General features: G+C 52.5%; 3 non-coding genes across 3 annotated transcripts; 1 reads left to right on the forward strand and 2 right to left on the reverse strand.

The window, feature by feature from the left end:
* Positions 1–10,024: 10,024 nt before the first annotated feature.
* On the reverse strand, positions 10,025–10,097 carry TRNAR-CCU. Its single transcript has one exon. It is a non-coding gene; the product is annotated as a tRNA-Arg (tRNA).
* A 1,126-nt stretch (positions 10,098–11,223) lies between these two features.
* TRNAF-GAA lies at positions 11,224–11,296 on the forward strand. The gene has a single exon. It is a non-coding gene; the product is annotated as a tRNA-Phe (tRNA).
* Positions 11,297–15,735: 4,439 nt separating this feature from the next.
* On the reverse strand, positions 15,736–15,818 carry TRNAS-AGA. The gene has a single exon. It is a non-coding gene; the product is annotated as a tRNA-Ser (tRNA).
* Between the last annotated feature and the right edge of the window lie 8,450 nt (positions 15,819–24,268).

Genomic DNA, 24,268 nt, shown 5'->3' on the forward strand with positions numbered 1-24,268 from the left:
GCCCTCTTATAACCTTCCTTTTTTTAAAAAAAAGGAAAACATTTTCATTTCCATTCTCCATTATGTTCAGGAGCTCCACTATACGGGGGTGCTTAATATGAATGTAAACACTCAACATTTCACTGTCCAAATGCATAAAAACCTAGCAAAGCTGTCCATCAGCTGAAATCAGTTCCAATCCTCTAAGTGTCTAGTTTATGTTTTCATCAATTAAACAAAGGTATCATATGAATGTACATTTGCACATCCCTTTCTCCAGGGCTGTGTTGTGCAGAAGAAGAAGAACCACATACAGCTGCAGTTCAGGAGTTTGATGAGCAAAGGCAACTTGGTGCAGGCTAAAGTCACCAGCACTTTGGCTCCTTCACATTCAACCAGCAGCTGGGCCCCCAGGACAAGGTATGAGAAGAAGACAGTGGCTGTGAGCAGGAAAATAGCCACCAAGAAGCTGGCTAAAGCTGTCAAGATCCCCAGGAAGGTCACCATGCCCATGTCTAAAATGTGGTTGTGGAGATTAATGGAAGGAGGAGGCACACGTCAGAGCCCTAGGGGGACTCAGGTCATGGCCCTAGTGGGGCTCTGGGTGATCGCTACTTCCCACCACCCAACACAGATGCAATGTGGTTGAGTAGTGTCAGCAAAAGAGAAACTAAACAGCTAATTATTCCTCCAGAAAGGTTTTTAATGACTTACGACTATCAAGGCAACACAGACAGAATAAGAAAAACAGAATGAAAGACCAGCACTGAGTGAGGATTAATACAAATGGCAAGTTATACTGGAGACAAGCACAAGTCCAAGTAATATTATGCATTAACTCCCTGTTCCTATAAGTGCACATATAAAAGGTAAATAATATTGAAAATAGTCACAAGCACGTGCAACGCTACTATTACTATTACTGATTGCCCAGCAACTTTACATGTACTGTAACCAACCCCAACAAAGACAATTCTCTATGTAATACTAATACATTGATTCACTATATTTTACTAACCTTAACCTACCTATAACCTTATAAAACAACTTATCGACTTTGATTTACTTTTATGATAAACTTGATGGTAACTTATGATTGCACTCTTTAAATATATCAGAGGGATAAATACCTGGGAAGGAGAGGAATTATTTCAGCTCAGTGCTAATGTGGACACGAGGACAAACGGATATAAATTGTCAGTTAGGAAATTTAGGCTTGAAATTAGACGAAGGTTTCTAACCATCAGAGGAGTGCAATTCTGGAACAGCCTACCGAGGGAAACAGTGGGGGCGAAGGACCTCCATGACTTTAAGATTAAGCTGGATAAGTTTATGGAGGGGATGGTATGATAGGATAACAGGTTTAGTCAATAGGTCAATAACGTGCCACACTGGTAATTAGTACAAAGGGTCAATGTTGGGATATTGTTAGCCTTCTTCAGAGGGTCTGGCTAGAGAGTCTTGCCCGCATGCTCGGGGTTCAGCTGATCGCCATATTTGGGGTCGGGAAGGAATTTTCCTCCAGGGTAGATTGGCAGTGGCCCTGGAGGTTTTTCGCCTTCCTCCGAAGCATGGGGTAGGGGTCGCTTACTGGTGGATTATCTGCTACTTGAAGTCTCTAACTCACGATTTGGAGCATTCAACAGCAGAGTCAAGGGAGAGAATTAGTTCAGGAGTGGGTGGATCGGCTTATGTGGCCTGCATCTTGCAGGAGGTCAGACTAGATGATCATCATGGTCCCTTCTGATCTTGAATTCTATGATTCTATGAACTTATACTGAAGACAGGCACAGCGACTTGTAAAGCTATTATGGTTTATAAACTACTAGCTTCACCAGTGAAGGACATAAATCCACACTGTGTAGAGGTCAAGCATAGGAGTTTATTACACACAGCGCTGGTGGAGTGTCACCTTGCTTATTAGGCTCAGAGACACTGTCAATCAATTGATTATAACAGAATATATAGATTTTCCATGGGCGGGGGAAAGTGATGGGGTAGGCAGTGCCACACCCCAGGATAGATTTTGCAGCAAGACAAAATAGTACATTAGCTAATGGTTAACAGGTTACATAATGTCTCCGCCCATGGTTTCAAGTTAGCAAGTTAACATTTAATGAATACTTTGATAAAATGTTAGTAGTATAAAATATCTATGTTGAATTCTGATTTGGGGTCCATAGGAATGGAGCAACTCCTTTGATTGTCCAACAGGTACATTCCTAGGGGTTAAAGCAAAGAACCAGTGAAAGTATATGGCAATAAAGATTGTTTTCTGTGTGTCTAAAGGCAAGGCATTGGTCCCTGGGAAGGGAGGTGGAAGGATGCCATATCTTATACTGACATGTGCCAACTTCTCATAAACTCAAGATTGTATCTGTAGGAAGAACGTCTCCCTACAGAAGAAACAAATACAATAGGAACAGGGATTCTTTGTTCAATCTGCAACTCTGAATAAGACACAATTCTTTAGTTCTTAGCTCCAACACCTGGCAATTTGCTGACCAGGCCTATCTTAGCAAGCAAGGCTTTCTGTTTACCCAGCTTTCTCTTAGCTGATCACGATTTGCTAGGCCTCTGGTCCCATGACCATATTCTGGACTTTGGGTCTGGAAAAGAGCTGGCACAATCCATAGACCAGGTTGTTATACAAAATGCACATGGATTTGAACCCTGCACATACAGTAATGGCAAAGGTTTTGGTTTGGCTTGTAGCAGTGATGAAATAAACTGCAGGTTCAAATCACGTCTCTGGAGTCCATCCACAGCTGGGATGGGTCATTCAGTCCTTTGTAGAGAAATTCAGTTTGTAACAAAGTCCCTCCAGGGGTATGAAGCAGGATTGAAGACAAGATGGAGATGAAGCATCAGCCTTTTATAGTCACTTGCCATGTGGTCTTTGCTTTCTTTGTCCCAAGGACACTCTATCCAGCACGTTGCATAGAAAAACCTTTAAGTTCTGTCCATAGGCAGGTCCCTGCATACCTTGCTGAGTCACAAGGCATATCTGCCTTCTCTCAATGGGTCGATTGTACAACTGATGGTCTTAATGAGCCATCAAGCTGGCTAGACAGAACTGACACCAACTTGTCTGGGGTGTTCCCTGGAAGCAGAGCACAAGTTTGAAATACGGGCAGCATAGAGCCAATATTCATAACATCAACTAAAAAAAATGATACACATCTAGAGATAGCATCATTATAATCAGCCAATCAGAACCTCTCCACAGACCCCTTACACGACAACCTTTCTACCATATTGGCTGTAAATATAGAACAGTGGTCCCAACGGTGATCTATACAGTTACAGATTATGTCAATAACGTCACAGGAGGTGACACGGCATCAGTGAGACTGATACTGGAATACTGTCTCCAGTTTTGGTGTCCTCATTTGAAAAAGATGTTGTGAAATTGGAGCTGGGTCAGCAAAGAGCCACCAAATGTTCTGAGGGCTGGAGAAAAATGACTTCTAGTGAGCTATTGAAAGAGCTCAACCTGTTTAGCTTATCAAAAGAAAATTGAAAGGTGACTTCATTGAAGTGTTGAAGGGCCTTAATGGAGAGAAAAGATTGGGTATGAAAGGGCTCTTTAATCAAGCAGAGAAAGGCATAACAAGACCCAATGGCTGGAAGGTGAAAAAAGACAAATTCATATTACAAAAAGGCACAAATATTCAACAGCGAGGATGATTCACCACAGGAACAAGCTACCAAGGAAAGTTCTGGATTCACTATCTCTTGATATCATTCAATGAAGACTAGCTGCCTTTCTGGAATGTGTTTGCCCCAAAAGTAGCTCTTGTGTCATACAGGAGGCCTGTGATATTCAGGGGGTCAGATTAGATGCTCTAATGGTCTCTTCTGGCCATAAAGTCAACTAATTTCTGAAAAACTGAATGTAGCATTGGGAGCAGCATCTGATGTTTTCCTGTCTAGCCGACTTGCTGCCTAGAACGAACGCTCCTTGAGTGGGGTGATCCACAGGGAATAGCTCAAACCTCCAAAGTGCCTGGCCAGGGGCAGGACATTGGCACAGCAAGGGAGGGGTGTGGCAGTGACATCACAAAGGCCTTTTGCAGGACCTCAGACTATTGGTCAAAGGTGGTAGGGAGGTGGTGACCTCACAGAGAGATGCTGACATCAGCCAGGCAGGACAGGGGCGAGAGGCCAGGGAAACCTCAGAGACCCCTGTGGCTTTGCTTCAGCAAGTCTCCTTCTCCAGGTCTCTCTTTGAGGACTGAGAGAGTATTCGGGTTCACGTACGTGAGTGCCAGGAGGAACCTCTTTCGAGTTTTCTTCTTCCCTTTTAGTGATTTTACTAGAAAACAGATGTCCCTGTTTAGAAGGTAAGAGCCTCCTCGAAGGAAGGGGTGTCATGGGGGCGTCACAGTTTGGATGCCGGTGCCCCCCCAATGTAAGGAAGTTCCCACCACCCTGCTCTGTGTTCGCAGGGCGGGAGAGAGCAGCATCCACGGCAGTGATTTGCTCCTGGCTGCCGGAGCAGAGCAGCAGGCTCAGCTGTCAGAACTTCCCAGAGCGATGAAAGGGGAGGGGCCCATGGCTCTGTAGCAGGAATGCAGGGCAGGCGAGTTCACGGCGGGCATTGTGGGATACCGGAAGAGGCCAGTTATGGTGATATAATGAACAGCAGCATCTACTCTGTCACTTTAAGTTTGCTGCAAAAAACTCTAGACCTCTCATCGAAGTCGTTTTATTTTGTCAGTAAAACAGGGCACTTTTGTCGCCAGACATGGCATTGCCGTGTGTGCACCAGCCACAAGCTGCTGACTGAGGAAGCGTTGTGTGTTTTTCACACACCTGAGCAATATAATTCTGCTGAAACAACTGTGTAGTGCAGACCTGGCCAAAGATTCACTCACACACAACTTGCAAGGAAAACCTCACCTGCTCCTCTGCTTTGCAGAATCCAAACACAAGCAAAGCTTGTCAGGCCCCGGTAGAGATGGCAGGGAGTCAGGTGTGGGCAGGGCCGGCTCTGGCTTTTTTGCCGCCCCAAGCAAAAAAAAAATGGGGTGGGGCCACCGGAGCAACAAAACAGGGGGGAAAAAACGGCACAGGTGGAGCGGCAAAGCGGGGGGGTGTGTGGGGGGAGACGGCGTGGCTGAAGCGGCAAAGTGGGGGGGGGACACGACGTGGCTGGAGTGGCAAAGTGGCGGGGGACAACACAAAAACGGTGGGGCTGGAGCAGCAAAGCTGGGGGGGAGGGGGAAAAACAACGGCGCGGCCGGCAAAGCAGGGGAAAAACAACAAAAAAAACCCACAGGGCGGCCGGAGCCAGTGGACTCCCTGTGCTGCAGAGTGCGCGCCTGGTCTAGTGCGGGGGGGGGAAGGGGAGGGAGGGGGGGAGAGAGAAGGGGGGCGGCCAGCGCTTCAGCGGGACACTCACCACGTGGCCCCGACCGCCGCGCTGCCTGGCACCCTCACTCCTTCTCTAGACTAACCAGTCCTAATATACCGTAACATGGTTATATTCCACCACCTTCACTGGTCACACCCAACAAAATTAATTATACAGCAGACAGAAACAATCACAGACCCAGACAGAGACCATGCAAATAAACATACAAAACAATACACAAGGGAGGATTTCACAACTACATCTATACAGACATAAGGGTTTTCCAGCTGTGTCTATTGATAAGTGAGTTCTTGCCAGACAGGATGCTACCAAACTAAGTTTCCCTTTCTCTGGAGGTGATGGAATATCAGGACAGGATTGTATTCCTAACAGCCCAATCGCACCTTATTTCAGTGTGACTAGTTGGGAATGTGAAGATGTGACCATACACTTCCCAGCTTATGGCTGCCTTTGCTGCTTAGCCGAAGAACCAGGCCTCAGACTGTCACAGTGAGAGAAGGCCATTACACAGACAGACAGTGATTTTTTTATTCTTTCTTTTATATCTTTATAACTAGCTAAGTGATAAAAATACACCTAAATTCTTAAAGTACAGGCCTTTGCAGACTGGCCTGAATCTCTGTATCCTAACAGTCCTCAAGGTCAGGCAGCATCTGGGTAAGGGGGTGGGGACTCAGATCCTTCCGCTGGCCAATTCCACCGGGGTCGTGTATAAACCAGGGAAGTTTGCCACAATTGCCAGACCAGATGCCCCCTTTACACTTGTACTCTGTTGTCATTGGTTCTCTCTCCCCCTTCCCCCCATCTCTGCTGCTCCCCCTCTGGGCTTTCTCAGCACCTGGCCCCACAGCACTTCCTGGGGGCCAGAGACTGCGCTTTCTACACCTGCTCCTGTGGATGTGGCCTCTCTCCTGATTGCTAAGGAAAGGAACCTTTCCAGGAAATGGCCACAGCTTCTGGGAATCTGCATGTGGCTGTGAACAGAGTTTGGCTCCTGGCACACAAAGCAACTTAAAAGCTGGGTACCTAGACAGGGGCTTGAACCTTGGACCCTCAGATTAAGAGCCTGATGCTCTGCTACCTGGGCTTATTGAGAATAGTTTTACTGTTCACCACAAGAGCGAGCAGGCAGGCAAAAGAGAGGCAAAAAAAGTCCCAGGAACCCCTCCTCTTTTTCTGCACAGCCACTGCCTGTCAGCAGGATTCCTCCTCCCCCTCCTCTGCCTCAGTGCGACTAAATCTCCACACACAGACAGCCGGTCCGTCCGCTGCACCCCAATCCCCCATGCGGAGCCTCCCTGGCAAAACCCTGCACTTGGCTCCATAGAATTAAGTCTGGCATCTCGCTGGGAACTCGACTTCTTGTGCCCAGAGAGTCTCGGCCCCCTCAGCAGATGACCTGAGAAACAAAGTGTCCGGCTTTTCCAAAGAAGAGCTTAGACCCCCTCATCATGTGGCCTAAAGGATAAGGCATCTCCCTGTGGATCAGATGATTCAGGATTTGAGTCCCCTCATGGTTGTGCTCACTTTGTGCTGCAAGTCCTGCTTTCTTCACAGCTGGAACCTCTTCTTGGTCACTCAGGCCAATGCTCTGGCTTCAGCTAGAGCCCCGGGAAGGAGTTGGGGGTTGGGTGTCACAAAGGCTGGGGCATGAGCCCCAGGGGCTTCCAGTCTCGCCTTTGCCCTTCCTAACTTGCCAAAGAAAATGGACGGCTCCACTGCCAAAGTGAGCACCTGGAGTGGGAACCATAAGAGGCCCCACCAGGGGGCTGGCCCTGCTTTCCTACCCTCTTCTGATGTTGGCCACAGAGCATCAACAGCCGCCCTGCATGCTGGCCTGTGGGGGGCCTTCAGTGGGGTTCAGCACAGCAGGGAGCAGGCTGGCCCTGTGGCTGTCTGCTGGCCACACATAGGCATGGTCCTGTCCTCCTCTTGCCCTGGCCTCTGTGGCTTTTAAGCCTTCCCTTGGAGCTGTCAGCACCAGCCGCCTCTGCTCTAGGTGCCCAGAGGAGGAGAGGTGCTGGGCTTCCGCCTGCCCAGCCCTGACTATGAAGGCTGGCCCTGGCCCTGCTTCTTTCAAGCGCCAGGTGGGCAAGAGGGAAAGCACAGTGGCAAGTGCCAGACTTGTGGGCACCAGGTGAAGCCATGAGAATCCCAACCCTCAGGTGTCAGTAGCCAGTTCTAGAGCCCTGACCCATCCAGCAGGAGGGGAAAAAATTGCTCTTGCAGAGCTGGAAACAAGGAAGTGGAGCAGTGTGAGCTCCAGGGCTTTACCACAAGGTCTCACTAAGATTTGAACTCAGATTGTAGGATTCAGAGTCCTGAGTGCAGCCCGTTACACCATGGGACCAGCTTGTGCTGCCTTCTCTGCACACCAGTGATCCTCACGGGGCCGGCTTGAGTAAGGGACTGTTGGCCCCTTAAAACTTAGTGGGGTTTTTGGTTGGCTAGTTCCCAGTCCCAATAGAAGGGGGAAGGGCCAATGGGAAATCGGGACCCTGAGACCGACAGTCCCCAGGGGCAATGGGGAGAGGCCAAGCTCCAAGTTAGCCGCACTGACAGGCCAGGCAGTGTAATGAGGGAGTCACTAGGCCAGGGGGTCCCATCCTCCGTGGGAGCTGGAACTGCCTGGGCCAGAGTGGGGCAGAGCTAAGGAGAGAGCAGGAGCCCGAGAAGAGCCGGGGAGCAGAGCTGCACAGGTGTAGTGCCAGAAACTGCTCCCTGTAGGACTTTGCTACCTGCAGCAGGTACTGAGACCTGAGGTTGTTCTTATTTGCTGACTTGTCCTAATTTGCTAAAACTTGACAGTGGTGGGGGATGGAAGCATAAAGGCTTCATCCTCCAAACAACCCTGCCTGGTGTCCATCTGTATCTATTACCTCTTAACACAGGATTGTAAAAAATAGAGTGAGGTCATTTAAACATCATTTATTTTGCAGCTTCATTTACTGTGCTAACAATGTAACATCCTGACACCGATACTTCTGCCCATGTGACCTGTGGGTTGGATTCATTTTAGTGGGACGTGGGACATGTGGAGGATAATTTAAACTCTTAATTTCCTTATGGTTTCCCTGCAATATACGTCTCTGCTGGTGCGATTTCTGACCATTGCACGTCTATTGTATTTATTACAATAGCCCAAGTAAGTCACACAAGTGATATAGTCTAGGGGCTTGGCTACACTTGCAAGTTAGAGCTCATTAAAGCAGCCCCGGGTGCCCTAACTCCTGAGGTGTCCACACTGGCAAGGCACATGGAGCGCCTGGGCTCTGTAGGTGAAGCGCTCCTGGTAATCCACCTCCATGAGAAGTATAAAGCTCGCTGAGCCCTGCTGAAACGCCCTGGCATCAGTGTGGATGACGTGTTGCATCACTGCACTATGTTTGGCATCAGGAAATGTCCCATAATCCCCTGAAGTCAAGTGCCCACTCTGGTCATTGTTTTGAAATCGGCTGCAGGCATGCGGATATCCCCTTTCAAAGCTCCGTTTCTGACAGCCGGCTGCTTATCTGCTCTGGGACAAAGCAACCATTAGTGTGGAATGCTGCTGTTGTGAGTGTGTGTGAGAGAGCGGGGGTCTGCTGCAGTCCAAACACACAAGACAGCATGCTGACACACTCTCAGCCCCCCAAACACACTGTCACTCCCCCCACGTACACACAACACACTCCCTGTCACACTCCACCCCCGCCCCCCATTTGAAAAGCACATTGCAGCCACTTGCACACTGGGATAGTTACCACAGTGCACTGCTCTCTGTGGCATTGCCAGAGCTGCTAATGTGGCCACTCCAGTGCGCTTGCAGCTGTCAGTGTGAACACACGGCAGAGGTTTCCCTGCTGTGGTTTAACTCCCAGCGCTCTACCTCTGCAAGTGTAGCCAAGCCCTAAATTTCCCAAACCAACCGAACTCAGTAACTGCCCTCCACCACCACATGCAGGGAGTAGGGGCACCGTGGAGCACATGCCGCACTTACTGGCACAGCCTTGTGCATGCTGGGGTGGCCACCTCCCCATTGATGAGACCTGGTCCCACCATCTCCGCGGAGCTCCAGTCTGCCCTGCTGCCATCCCTGTCTGTGTTGTCTTCTCTAGCAGTTGACTGGAAGGTGAGCACTGGCCGCATGCCATGTAGCCGTGTTGTCTCGAAGGGCGAAAGCAGGAGGAATGATGCCTTCATAGCCCACCCAATATTCCATAACATAGTTAAGGAAAATATTTCTCAATGAATTCTCAGTAAAAGATCAGTAGCAGCCAGTGTCCGCATCAGTCTACGAGCATTGGTATTTTCTTGAAATTTGTCAGACCAACCTATCTAACACCTAACACACATTTGAAGTTCTTCTTTTCACACTGTTGCTCATTCTCAGGTTCTGCTTTGTCTCCAGACAGATCCATTCTCTTTCAGGACGGCCTTGCTCTTTCTGTCTGTGTCACTCACTGAGGTGTCGGAGTAAACACTCCCCTTCCTTCTATTCTCAGACAAACACTAGTATTAAGTGTTTGCTACTGATGGGTCTAGAAAGGATTTGTCAAGTGGAAGATGCTGTTTCTGGGGGATTGCTCCCAAGATCCAGTACTTTGGGTTCAAATGTCTCCAAGCTTCCTTGGGGAACATAACACCAAGGCTTTGTTGCAATATACAAGAAGGAAGGACTTTTTCCACCCCAGATGGGACTTGAACCCACAATCTCTGGCTTAGGAAGCCAATGCCTTATCCATTAGGCCACTGGGGCCCTGAAGAGCAATAAAAAGAAGGATGGAAATTCCCTCTCAGGGCTGCACATTCCTCACATTCACTCAGAAGCCAAATACCCATTTAATGGCCTTACAGAAACGTCTGCATCCCCTGGCAGCGAGGCAACTGAGCAGGTCGCTGACAGAGCTGAGCACCACCTTTCTGCCAGCCATCTTTAGAGAAGAACCCCACCCTAGAGTCACCCCTCCCTCCTTCAGCACCTTCACGGCTGTGGCTCTGAGTGGCAGTAGGATGATTAGGGGGCGAATCCGGGGCTGGAAGGGGGGTGAGGTAGACCCAGGGGGAGGCTGTGGGCTGCTGGTCGGTTGTTGGGATCCAAGCTCTAGATCAAAGCTGCACAGGGACCTGACACCCAGGGTTATACGGCCAACATAGTGACCCCCTTATTGGCCTCGGTGACCCCCAAACCCTTGTTACTAAGGGCATTGAGGAGTCTCTGTCCATTAATAACTTCTGGGAGCTCCCCAGGAGGCTGCGGGCATCAGCCGCCTCTTGCCACACAGGTTAGACTCTTGGCGCTGTGCCAGCCGCCCCCTCGCTTGCAGGCCCCGTGTAAGAAGAAGGAGGCCTGGTGCTTGCAGAAGAGGGTTTTGATTAATCGACCTCTGTGTTATGGGCACAGGACGCTTCCACTCAGTAGCACAGCTGGGGGGGGGGCAGGGGGAGCAGTAAAGGATGTTGGGTTCCTCTGGTGGGGGTGTGGAGCAGCCGTTCGTTTTCCTGTTCACACTCCTCTGCGGTGTGAAAATCGGGGAGGGGAGGCACAAGCCCCACTTCCCTCCCGAAATGACACCCAGTGGGGGAAGCCAGGACAACAGGGTGGGGCGGCAAGTGGTGGCCAGACTCTCACCGCCAGGGTCTAGTCTAGCTCAGGGTCCAGCTCAACTTCCTCCCCGCGCCACTGGCCCCCAGTCCCCTTCCACCATCAGGTCGACCCGGGCACTAGGGCAGGAACGGGGTGAGGCAGCAAGTCAAGCTGAGCAAGGCAGGCAAAAGCGAGTCTTGTCTTCATGGGCCGCTCCCAATGACGTCCTTTTTGGGTGCAACTGCTGCAAAAATATCTCGGGCAGAGAAGCAACAGGCCAAAATTTTCCCATGCAGCTGCCAAAGTAGCTCAGTTGGGAGAGCGTTAGACTGAAGTTCTAAAGGTCCCTGGTTCAATCCCAGGCTTTTGCAGGCCCTTTTGTCCCTCTTTGCACAGTGGTGGCTTGTTTTCTGGGAGCACAGTGGTCCCTGCACCCAAGGTGAGTCCCTGAGCTTGGGCTCTGCAGTAGGAAAAGATATTGTGGGCTTCTGCCTCTAATTGGCTGGCCTGACATTTAACAATGAGGGACAGGAGCTGTCTCTCCTAAGTGAGTTATTGGTGGACCCAATATGGCAGGAAGAGAGTGCTAGAGGGGGGTGCTGGGCAGTGACAGACAGGTAGAGAGGATGAAAACTCTTCTGTGCAGCTGAGGGAGGGCAGTGCCAGGGAAGGGGCATGTGTGAAAGTGGCCATGTGGAAGGGAGTTGGGGGCCCAGGAGGAGGCACTTGATGTTCAGTGTCTTGGAGCAGCTGGGCTTGGACATGGTGGGTGTTCAGGAAATGCACATTAACAACTCTAGGGTAGCTTGATGGGCAGAGGGTGATTGGAGGAAGGGCCCATCTCTCTGGTCCTCCAGGCCAGGGAAGAATGATGGGGTTGGAGTCTTGTCCTTCACATTCGCAGTGCGAGTACAGAAGGTGGTGGAGCTCCGACCAGGGAGGGCATTACTGGTGGGCTTTGTGCTCCATGGCACTGGCTACGGCTATATTAGTGTGTATGGTCCCCAGCTAAGGCATGAAAGGAAATTTCTATGAAGGAACTGGCTCCCTTCCTCTGGACTGCACGGTGTTTGGTGTCGGGGGGGATTTCAATTGTTGCACCGGCCTGAGGACTGCTGGTCCTGTTTTCCCGACCATCAGAGGAAACTCTTCTATGATGAGCACTACCTGGCGCAGGTCTGTAGCGAGGTCGGCTTAGAGGACGTGTTTCTCCACAGTGGAACCAGTGGAGGGTGGGCGGTAGCCTCCTATTCCTCTGACCCGAGCTCACACCAGCCGCAGAGGGGATACACCTTTCTGCGGGGACAGGCCAGGAGTTGCACTGACCGGATTTCCGTGAAGGAGAGCACGTCGACAGCCCAGTGCAGGGTGGTGCCAATGGACTGTTCGGATCACGCAGCTCTCACCGTGTGCTCAATGTGGGCAATTCCCTGACCCAGGGCAGAGGATATTTGAAGCTGAACATCCAGAGCTTGCAAGATAAAGGAGCAGGGGGGCGAGGCCTGGCGGTGTTGGCAGAACGGGAAAGCATCAGAGGGTTCTGTGGTTACCAGGGGGATTGGTGGGAGTCGGTGAGGGAGGAGTTGGCGGCTTTGTTCCGGCGGCTGGGGAAACACCACAACATTAAAGAAACCAACAGTGCAAAGTCCTGCAGTGTCACCTGTGGGATTTCCACAAGAGCATCCAGGCAGGGGAGCCAGTCAGCGTGTGACTGTACGACCGGATCAAGCGACAGCTGCCCGAGTTCCAGGAGATGAGGCTGCAGCTGGCTGATATGAGCGGGAGCATCGAGTGAAGGGAGGAGCAGACTCCCCTGACATTTTTGCAGCCTGCAGGGAATGGAGACAAAGCAGGGGGATGCAGGGACTCAGGGCAGGACCCACGGACCCGGTAGTGCAGGACCACAGTCACTGGAGGAGGAGAGAGAGACCCGCGAGAGGAAGCTGATGGTGGGAAGCAATAAGTGCAGAGGGCAAACCAGCCAAGAGTCACAGGGGTCTAGAAAATGAACTAGTAGCAGGTCCCATGGTGTAATGGGCAGCACTCAGGACTTTGAATCCTGGAATCTGAATTCAAATCTCAGTGGGACCTTGTAGAGATATGTTGCTTTGCTACAAAGTACTTTAGCTCAATGTGTTTGGCTACCTTCTCTCAGGTAGATAGAGTGAGGTTTTTCCCTCCTGCTGGGTGACTGATCCCCACTGGAGATAGGTCTTTGGTCTGGCTGGTTCAATGGGCTGGCGGCTACAGGCTGGGGTCCAAGAACTTAACAGTCTGGCTAGAGATTCCTGTGGTTTGACCATATGGTTGTTTCTCGCTGCTTCACCTGATGTCCACAACTTTGGTCCCTGCAGCTGTCACATGCTTCCTCTTGCTCACATGGCATTTAAAGGAAGGAGGGCCAGGGCCAGGCTTCATAGTCAGGGCTAGGCAGGAGGGAGGCAGAGTCCCAGGCTGGAGCCCAACACACCTCTGCCTCCTCTGGGCCCCTGGGGTGCTGTTCCCCCCTGTTCAGGCACCCCTGGGGCCCTGCACTTCACACAGCTCTCCCTGATTTCAGCTGTTAGTGAGGGAGCCTCACTGCTAGCGCAGACTGGGCAGTTTCTTGCATGAGAGACCCTGTCCCGAAGCAGGACTAATGCTTAGAGCTGGTTCTCAGTGATTTCAGATCTGTTGGTCTGCAGCAAGACTCTCCATTGAGTCTTAACCAGCTCTGTTATTACACAGGGAAGAACAAAAGGGTGAAATGGGGCCTGGAAGCCTTCAGAAGAATCCACCCCACCAAGTACAACACTTGTCGCTACCTGCTCTCAGCCCCACTGAGAATGTTTTGGGGTCACTCCTCGCCTGTATCAACCTAGGGGTCTCAGAGAAGCCTAATTAGCAGGTGCTCCAGTGGCGCAATTAGTTAGTGCACAGTACCTGTAGGGCAGTGCTGAGAGGAGCGATGCTGAGGTTGTGAGTTCAAGCCTCACCTGGAGCACTGGTTTTCATTATCGAAGTGGTGTCACCCCCTCATTTGGCCTGTGGGATGTAAAATTCCAGCCCTGGGGACCCTCAGGAGGGGGCTAATAAAAAATGCCCCCTTCACTTATTACCTCCTCTCCAGGTCAGAATCTACCATCCTTTCTCCCCCCCAGCCCCTGTGCCAGGATCCCTCAAGCAGAGCCTGGAGTCATGCCCAGGGCATCTGTACTGTTGATAAAGACTAAGTGACAGGTACAAAACACTCAAATCCCGCCTGGTGCGGGGAGCCAGGTTTGCTCTTCAAATTCTGTCGTTGGTACATTTCCAGGCCTGGGAATGTCCCCCAACAGCATTTAATGGGAAGCTGCCTGCAGAACAGTTACACTGCACAGAGCTCCTGTGGAGGAGGGGTGGGAATTAGTAACATTTTGAGGATCGTTTGGGAAATGAGCCTTTGCTGACAAGGTTTGTCTCTGTTCATATTTCACCTTCAGGTGTTATGTTGAGGGATCTTTAGTATATTTTTGTGAGGTTAATAACTATCTCCTTAACTTTATTTACTCAACTTAAAAATTGGTCACTTGATTTTTGCATCTCCCTGTGAAAATACAACGGACACGTGTGGCTTTCTACAGGGGGTCATGATGTTAAAGTTAAGGAATTCAGTCTCTGTACTTGTGTGGGGGGAGTGTTGCTTTTTTACAGCTGCCTCAGGGCCAGGCACACCGGGCTGTTAGCTGCACCCACTGTCCTTGCCAGGGGCCCCTGCTGAACCCTGGGCGGCTGCACTGCAGTGCTGGGGTGACTCTGCAGGTGGAGAAGCTGCTGTGGAGCAATGTAGAGCAGGTGCAGGAAGGAGACGGGGTCACTATTCTCATTCTGAACTGCACAGTTTTCCAAATTTGGGACTAGATTCATAGATTCATAGACTTAAGGTCAGAAGGGACCATTATGATCATCTAGTCTGACCTCCTGCACAATGCAGGCCACAGAATCTCACTCACCCACTCCTGTAACAAACCCCTAACCTATGTCTGAGTTATTGAAGTCCTCAAATTGTGGCTTAAAGACCTCAAGGTGCAGGGAATCCTCCAGCAAGTGACCCGAGCCCCATGCCGCAGAGGAAGTCGAATGTCCGAGAACAATTCTAGGGGAAGGTGAACACAGAGCAATGACACTGGAGATGCCCAGACCTCCAACAGGGGCAATGTGGAAATTAATAATGGGAAGATCATTTGTGAAATTAGTCGTCACTGACAAGATTTGTCTCTGTTCCTATTTCACGCTATGGTGTTAGTTAGAGGAATCAGGACAGATTTTTACTATATTAATTAAACACTTAATTTTATTTAATCAAGCCAAAAACTTAGTATCACTTATTTTTTCTCTCTCCTAGCAAGAATGAATTGAATTTTGTGACTTTCTGGAAAGTGCAGCGAGATTAAATGTGGGAAATTCAGTCTCTGTGTTTGTGAGCTGATGTTTTCCTCTCACAGGTCAGTGCCTGCATTGATATACCCAGAGGGATCTAAGGGCGGGTGTACGCTGGGCACTGAACTGGCAAAGCGATGTCTCCCAGGGTGTGACCCCCCCCACAAACCCATAGAGTAAGGTGACCTAAGCCTGGGTTAGATAGTGCTAAAGAAAAGGAAGAATTGTTCTGTCCATGCAGCTATTACAGGGATGGGAAAATCCCTCCAGTCACTGTCTACTCCAAAGTGCTATAGCAGTGCCAGGGCAGCGTTTTAAGTGTAGAGAGAGTGAAACTAGATTTATCTCCAGTTCACGCTGTGGATGCTCAGGCACTAAGACTGCAATAATAACAACAGCAGCACAGTGCTTGCGTAGCTGGCAGGATTCGAACCTGCACAGGGAAGACACCAATGGATTTCTAGCCCATCGCCTTAACCACTCAGCCACAACCACTTGACATGCAGCTGTTTCACTGCATGATGATTTTGTTCTCACTGAATTGTCACTTCAAATTGTTTGCCCAGACCAGCTTCCCCAGCACACTCACGGCTGCGCATCAGTGTAAGTGTGTCCTTGGGTGAACAGTGACAATTCCTGCCCATTTCCCTTCCGGCTGGAGCAGCATGAGAGTGTGTTAATGACATTGCTGTAGATTGTTTTTCATTCCCCACTCTGACAATTCAGACAGTCCCTTTCCTAGTCAAATCTCCAGCACATCGTTCCAATAGCAGGGGGCAGGATTTCTCTGGGGCATTGAAATATTTCAGAGGGCTGGTGCGTGAATTCAGCCTTACATTCCATCCCTGATGTTTCATGGACTAACAACAGCAGCAGAAAGAGCGAGCCAAGCCTATATCTCCCTGGCAGGGATGCAGGTGCCACGACCCCTCTGTCTGACCGTCGCCATTGCAGGAGAAAAAGGTTCACTGGAATCGAATGCCCTGGCTCAGACCAGAGACACAGGGAGGTTTTGCTGTTTATGGATCTGTGCAAAGGAAATTTTGTCTTTGAGTGAAACTGAGGTCAGAAATGAAACGTCCACATGGTGGCCCAGTGCTCTATGAAATGTGGGTGAAGGACTCGGGCTGAGAAATGATTTAACAGGGGTTTGTTTCAATTTATTGCCCCAATTAAAATCTATGGCTAAAAGGCAGCCACTGTTGTTAGTACTTGTACCTGTGTAGGGACACCCCAGTGGGTGTCAAGTCCATTGTCTTCACCAGGGGCAGTCGATTATTTTAGCAAAGTTCAAATTTCTTGGTCAAGGCCTAGGCTTCAGAGAAAACAATACACTGCTGATAAGAAGAAGTACGTCAAAAGATTTAGCAGCCACCATGGGCATAACTATGATGTGTCGTGTTTCACTCTTTATACCTGGTGCCACCTCCTTTCCCTTTAGCCTTGTAGTTGACCAAGGGCAAAGCTGAACATCTCCTCAGCTACCAGGGAGTGTTTATGTCCATTCCTGCGAGCTACACAGGGGTTTGATGTTGCTGTTTTAATCCTCCGGGATAAGGAACAATTCAGGCTGTCCCTGAACTGAAGGAGGAAGATCAGTTTTTGACAGGCAGAGGGACGCCTCCTCTTAAAGGTGTTTGTCTGGCTCGCAGTCCTGGTCCCCAGGTCTCTCCCGTGGGGCTCCAGCAGTTTTGGGACCGGGTCACTCCCTTGGCCCCACCTGCCGCCCCCAGGCGCTACCCCCACAGGGGCCCCAGCAGTGCAGCGGAGCTGAGCAGCATCTGTCTGCTCGCTCCAGTGGCTGACGGCCCCTCCCCATGGCAGGGCAGGGTGGGGCTGTGCCTCCGCGCGCTGCCCCCGCCCCGAGCCCCTGCAGCCAATGGGACACTGCGGGGGTGATGCCTGGGGGCAGCAGCACACGGAGGCCCCCCAGCCTGCCCCACCTTGGAGCCCCAGGTAAGCGCCACACTCCTGACCCCCTTCCTGAGCCTGCACCCCCACCCCCTCCTCATATACCCCCTCCTCCCCCGAAACTCTCTCCCAGAGCCTGCTCACCCACCCCCTCCTCACATACCCCCTCCTCCCCCAAACTCCCTCCAAGAGCCTGCACCCCCTCCCCCTACACTCCCTCCCAGGGCCTGCACCCCCTCCCTCCACGCCCCCAGCCCCCAAACTCCCTCCCAGAGCCTTAGGCACCGTCTGGGCAGTATGAGTGACATTATTGGCCCACTGGGAGGACTGGAGGACTGGCACTGGCCCTAAGGTAAATTGAGGTTGAGACCCTGCTTTAAGGGATTGGAGCAATGCTGGAGAGACTGACGGGCAGGGAGCTGGGGAGCTGTGTGTGCTCCAAGGAGAGTTGTTGTTGTGCTCTGGTGACACAGAGTGGGGGTGGGGAGTTTGTAAGCTGTGGTGTTTGTATAGAGATAAAGTTTACTAACCCCCAGGTTAAAAACTGTTCCTGCTCTGGGCTATACATGACACTCTCTGTTGTGAGGGTAGGTCAGTGACTGAATGTTTCTCTGCAGGGTGATGGGTTCCTAGTTCCAATCCAAGTGATTCCCTTCAAAAACTTTTTCGAATGAAAATCGATTTCCAGACCCATCTCCAGTATGTTCAGGAGTTCGCTGAATGGGGGCAGGGGGCTTGAAATGAATTTAAACACTCAGCATTTTCCTGTGCAAATGAATAAAGACCTAGCAGAGCTGTCCAGCAGCTGAAATCAGTTCCAGTCCTCGGCGTCTCTAAGAGGGACACTCGGTAGCTGAGGCATGTGGGACACCTCTGTGGTGAGGACAGGTGAAAAAATGCTGGATTCAATGAAAGCTGAGCCCATAGGAGGGGAAGGTGAACGGCAGCACCACACAGGGTCATAACACTCAGACACGGGGCTTCACTGTCACTACCCCTGTGTTTTCCATCATTTCTATCCTAAGGAACACACCCTCCCCCTCCCCCACACACTGTCACACACAACCTTCTCCCCTTGAGCCCCATCCCACCCCTACCCCTCTCCCCCACACACGCCATGGGACACAGCCTCTCGGTGACTCACCCAGATGGGGGCTTGTCTCTGCATCTCCCCAACAGGGGAGCAGAGAGCCGAAAGGGCCACAGGAGACCAATGGAGCTAGGCAGGGATAGAAAAGACTTCCCCTCCCCTCCCCTCCCCTCTCAAAAGTCTTGTTAATCTCACCCATGGGACGTTCCAGCACCAGGTGGGTTCAAAGCACCAACCTTCCCCTGAGCAACGGAAGGGGGAACCAGCTCTATCACATGGAAGGAGGCTCCCCGCCTCTGCTGCTGCAATTCATATGGATTTGTTTTAGCTAATGCAACCCCCTCAACCCCTAATCCATCCATGAAACAAAGAGACAAAACTCTCAGGTGGGCACCAGTGGTGCAATGGGTTAGTGCACAATACTTACAGAGCTGTGCTGAGTAGAGTCATGCTGAGGTTGTGATTTCAAACCTCACCTGGAGCCCTAGTTTCCTTTAAGCAAATGGCTTCTGCCAATCATTTTGCCCTGCAGAAAATACAATTGCAGCTCAGAAGACACCGGGGTCCCCTTGCTTTACAGAGAGCAGGGCAGATTCCACAGATCTACCAGGCTCTGCTCTCCACCAGCCGCCTGTGTCAGGAGGGGTCAGGCAGAGCCCAGAGCACTGCCCCCGACTCCCCCTCAGTCTTTGCTCCCCAAACCACCTGTGTGCTCACCCTCTTGGCTGTGAGACTCAAACCCTGCCTGGCTTTCTGTATGTTGGGGGGGGGTTTGTCTGTCGTGTTGATGTGCATGTGGGTCCTGTGTGATTTTTGTGGATGCCTTGCATAGTTGTGTGTGTGTGTGTGTGTGTGTATGACTTTTGCATGCAGATTGGTTTTTGCTAAGTATTCTTTTGGTATGTGGTTTTTGTGCTTTCCTGTTGTGGGCTTTTGCTGTACTTTTTGGTGTGGATTTGTTCTGTTTTGTGTGGCTTTCCCTTATGTGTCTATGGCTGTGTGGGTTTGGTTTTTGTTTATGTCTGTGTGGGCCTGTGCAGTCTGTGATGTTCTCTTTCTCTCTGTTTGTATCTTCATGTGTAAATTCACTGGAACTTTTCAAACTCTCCACAGCTTTGCCAATTTTCACCAGGAATTTTACTCATTAACAAATTCTCACTTGTTCCCTACCAGTTGGTGACCATCGCCCCAGGGGCCTGTCAGTCTCAGGGTCCTGATTTCCCATTGACCCTTCCCCCTTCTATTGGGACTGGGAACTAGCCAACCAAAAAACCCCACTCAGTTTTAGTAAAGGGCCAACAGTCCCCTTACACAAGCTGGGCCTGTGAGGGAGGGAGAGCTCAGTGGTTTGAGTATTGGCCTGCTAAACCCAGGTGTGTGAGCTCAGTCCTTGAGATGGGCTATTTAGGGATCTGGAATAAAAATCTGTCTGTGGATTGGCCCTGCTTTGAGCAGGGGGTTGGACTAGATGACCTCCTGAGGTCCCTTCCAACCCTGGTATTCTATGATAGGGTCACCAATGTTCAGAGACACTAGCACAAGCTGGTGTAATGGTTGGCATGCTGGAATCTGAGTTCAAATCTCAGTGGGACCTTGTGGTAAATCCCTGGAGATCCAAGTGCTTTCCTATCTCCAGCTGTATAAGAATGAGTTGTTTACCTTGTGCTGAGTGACTCATACCCACTGGAGCCAGGTCTTTGGTTGGAATGGGGTCTAGAAGTGGCTATAGGTTGACTGGGTGTTTGGGATTTCTGATACCCGCAAGTTTGGCCCTTGTGCTTTCTACCACACTTTTCCTCTTGCCCACATGGCGCTTGAAGAAAGGAGTGTCAGGGCCAGGTTTCATAGTCAGGGAAAGGCAGGAGGGAGGCAGAGTCCCAGGCTGAAGCCCAGCACACCTCTCCTCCTCTGGGCACCTAGGACAGAGGCGGCTGGTGCTGACAGCTCCAAGGGAAGGCTTAAAAGCCAAGGGTAGGGTAAGAGGAGGGGAGAACCATGCCTATGCATGGCCAGCAGACAGCCACAGAGACGCCCAGACAGGCTGCTCCCTGCTCCCTGGCATGCTGAACACCCACTGAAAACCACCCACAGACCAGCATGCGGGGCGGCTGCTGATGCTTTTTGGCCAACATGAGAAGATGGTAGGAAAGCAGGGCCAACCCCCCTGGTGGGGCCTCTTACCATTCCCACTCAAGGTGCTGACTTTGGCAGTGGGGCAGGAGATCTTACCCCAAGAGGCTTTTCCCCAGCTGGCGAGAAGCAGAAAAACACCCAGGCTCCCAAGGCGCTATGTAGCAACCCCCCTCAAGCACAGGGACAGGCGCACACTTGGAAGAGGGAAACTGCTCCACACGCTAGCCCGGGCAGCCACCCATTTTCCTTGGCAAGTCAGGAACGGCAAAGGCGAGACTGGAAGCACCTGGGGCTCATGCCCCAGCCTTTGTGACGCCCAACCCCCAACTCCCAACTTCTTCCCGGGGCTCTAGCTGAAGGCAGAGCATTGGCCTGAGCGGCCAAGAAGAGGTTCCAGCCCTGAAGGGAGCAGGACTTTCAGCACAAAGGTAAAACTGCACAAGCACAACCACGAAGGGACTCGAACCCTCAATTGTCTGATCCGAAGTCAGATGCCTTATCCATTAGGCCACATGGTCACAGGAACAAAACCTTTCCAAGCACTGATTTGGAAAAGGCAGACACTGTGTTTCTCAGGTCCTCTACTGAGTGGGGCCGAGACTCTCTGGGCACAAGAAGTCGAGTTCCCAGCGAGATGTGAGACAATTCTCTGGAGCCAGGTACAGGACTAGGCAGGGAGGCTCAGGCATGAGGGATTGGGGTGCAGCGGACAGACCAGCTATCTAGGTGTTTAGATTTGGTCTCACTGAGGAGAAGGAGGAATCCTGCTGACAGGCAGTGGCTGTGGAGAAAATGTGGGATGTCCAGGCTGCTCAGGTCTCCTTCTTCCAGCTCCTCATCTGGCTGAGCTGCTCCACTGGCCTGGACAAGTCCTCTGCATGCACAGCAAATAGCCCAAGAGCCACTTCTGCCCAAACCTGTGCTGGGGGGTGAGCGTCTGTCTTCCCTGTCCCATCTGCGCTAGAGCAGACCACTCGATTGAGACAGTCAACAACTATTAAGGCTAAGATTATATAAAGGGGGTCACAGAATTTGTGACTTTCAGAGACCTCAGTGACATTTTCCACCTCAGCCCTGTGGCAGCAAGACTGGAGATGTCGGCAGGTGGGGGCCTCACAGCTATCAGCCACCAGTGGCGGAAGGGGCTCCCACAGGCCCATGCCACCACGGATGGACCCCACAGCTCCCAGCTGCTGTGGGTGGATCCCAGAGCTCCCAGCCACCACATGGGACAGGGGGACCCTGGAGCTCCCAGTGGGGTGACTGGGTTATAAAGTCCGGTCAGCGGTGCTCAGGCAGGCTGGTGCCTACGTGTCCTAGGGCACCGCGCTGCGCCCTGGAAGTGGCCAGTACGTCCCCCCTGCTGCACCGCTGACCAGGAGCCGCCCGAGGTAAGTCTACACCCCAACCCCACGCCCCAGCCCTGAACCCCCCCAAACCCAGAGCCCCCTCTTGCACCCCAGAGCCCTCACCCCCCTGCACTTCAACCTCCTGCCCCAGCCCAGAGCTTCCTCCCACACCGGGAACCCCTCATCCCTGTCCTCACCCCAGAGCCATCACCCCATCCTGGACCCCGACCCCCCCGTCTCAATCCACAGTCCCCTCCTGCACTCTGAATCCCTCGGCCCCACCCTGCAGCCTGGAGCCCCCTCCTCCACTGCAAACCCCTCATCTCCCCACAGCTCCCACAGGCAGACCCTGGGGCTCCCAGCAGCCATCGGTGGCCGGGGAGCCCCCACAGCCCCACCCCACTGCCTATGGACCCTGCAGCTCCTACGAGTGGACCCCAGAGCTCCCAGCTGCTATGAGCAGACCCAGGATTTCCCAACAGGCGTTGATGGCGGGAGGACCCTGCAGCCCCACGTCACTGCTCACAGACCCTGCAGCGCCGAAGCCCCTGGAGCTCCCGGCCACCCCAGGCAGGAGAGGAGCCCCCGGCGCTCAGACACCGCAGGCAGAGCCGGGAGCTCCCAGTCACTGGCGGGGGGTGAGGAGAAGCCGCAGCCCCCGGCCAGTGCAGGTGGCCCCGCAGCTCCCAGCCGCCGCGGGCGGGCGGACGCCAGAGCCCCCAGCTGCCATCGGGACCCCCCGGCCCCCACGGGCAGGACGCGTCACCCCGCGACCGGCAGGAAACAGCCGCGCGCGGAAGCGCCTCGCGCCCTGTGACCCCCCCCCGCCCCTGGTGCTGCGGCTTCTCGCCCGGCGGGAGGCGGCGCCGCTGCTGCGGTCTCGGTTCCTCCGCCCGGCAGCGGGACCCGGCCCCGCGCGGCCTCGCGCCGCTTCTCGCGGGCGGCGCTGAGCTCTGAGCGCACAAGGCCCTGGCGGCTCCGCCCCGCATCGCTGTCAGACAACGTCACCAATGGGAGACGAGCCTGTCAGAAACGTCAGTTGGGGAGGGCCCAATGGGAGACGAGCTTTCAGAGACCCACCCCACACGAGGGCCAATGGGAGATTAGCTGTCAGAAAACACTAGGCAGGCCAGCACCAGCCAACCAGGAACCGCCCCTCATCTCAAGCACCCAGACAGCCCTGCCCCCACCTATCCTATGCCCCACAGCAGCAGCCAGTGCTACTCCCCCCAACAACCCCCAAAGCAGGAGTCACAATTTCCCTCCCCCAGACCGACTCTCAATTTAATTTACATAAGAAAAACTCCCCAAAAAATAGGAAAACCAGCCTACCTTCCTCTACCCCAGCCCCTTCCCCATGTCTGGCCACACGCTCCCAGCTCAGGGTGACATCACACACCCCGTCGGGGCAGGCTCTGCTCAGCCCGGCTCCCCACAGCCTGCACTAAACTTGTGGGGCCCAACCCCAAAACGTACTCCTATTTTACCCCAACGGCCCCAAACTGCCGCTTTTAATATATGCAAATAAGGTGCTGCCACACTCAGGCCACGCCCCAGCTCTCCAGTGGAGCCACCCGGCAGAGAACCAGGTGATATTTAAATTAGCCAGGATGCCGCTCAGTCATTGCCCTCTGCTCCCAGCAGGTGGCGCCAGAGAGCCCCGAGCTCACTCACTTCCCTTTCTCGCGTCGGCTTCAGCCCCCGGGTTACAAACGCACCAACCGGGGAGCAGGAGTGCGGGGCTGCTCCAGGGTGACCAGATGCCCCATGTTTAAAGGGACAGGCCGGTCTGGCTGGACTTTTTCTTACATAGGAGCCTATTACACCCACCACCGTCCTGTTTTCCACAGTTTCTTCAAGGTCACCCTATGGGGCAGCTCTGCGGGGACGGACTTGCACACTTGGGATGTTAGTGCAAAAAACTCCTCCTGGACTGAGTAAAGGGCAGAGACCTGCCCTTAGCCTGCCCTGAGTGGGGGTCACCCAAACCGACCCTCACTCACCAGCAGGTGTCACCCTTCTGCCTGGGGAAAAGGCAACACGCCCCACTCCCCAGCTCTGCCTGGGCGGAGAGCCAATGAGAACTTCTATTGAAAGGGAAAGAGAATCAAGCCTGAGTTTGGGAAAACCCCACAACCACATTCAAATCTACGCTCATCAGCAACCCCCCCACCCCAGAGTACGCTGGGCAGTGCTGTGCCTCAGTTTCTCACCTTGCAGTGTGACAGGCCAATCCAATGTTCCTTTAACAGACCCCTCCGCTCTCCTTCCCCAACCCCCACTCCCCTTGTGCAGCAAAGCCCCAGGGGTGGGGGAGGGAGGGGAAGGCATCAAGCGAAACCTCAGCTTCTGCTGCCGACACTCCTTCAACTGGCTCTCGGTTTGCCCTGTTCACTCTGCGTCGCTGCCGCTCCACGGCATTGTCCTTCACCCTGCTGCTGAGAGCGCCTGTGTCGCCACTT

This window comes from Mauremys mutica, unplaced genomic scaffold (genome assembly GCF_020497125.1).
Source record: "Mauremys mutica isolate MM-2020 ecotype Southern unplaced genomic scaffold, ASM2049712v1 Super-Scaffold_100166, whole genome shotgun sequence".
Classification (NCBI taxonomy): domain Eukaryota; kingdom Metazoa; phylum Chordata; order Testudines; family Geoemydidae; genus Mauremys; species Mauremys mutica.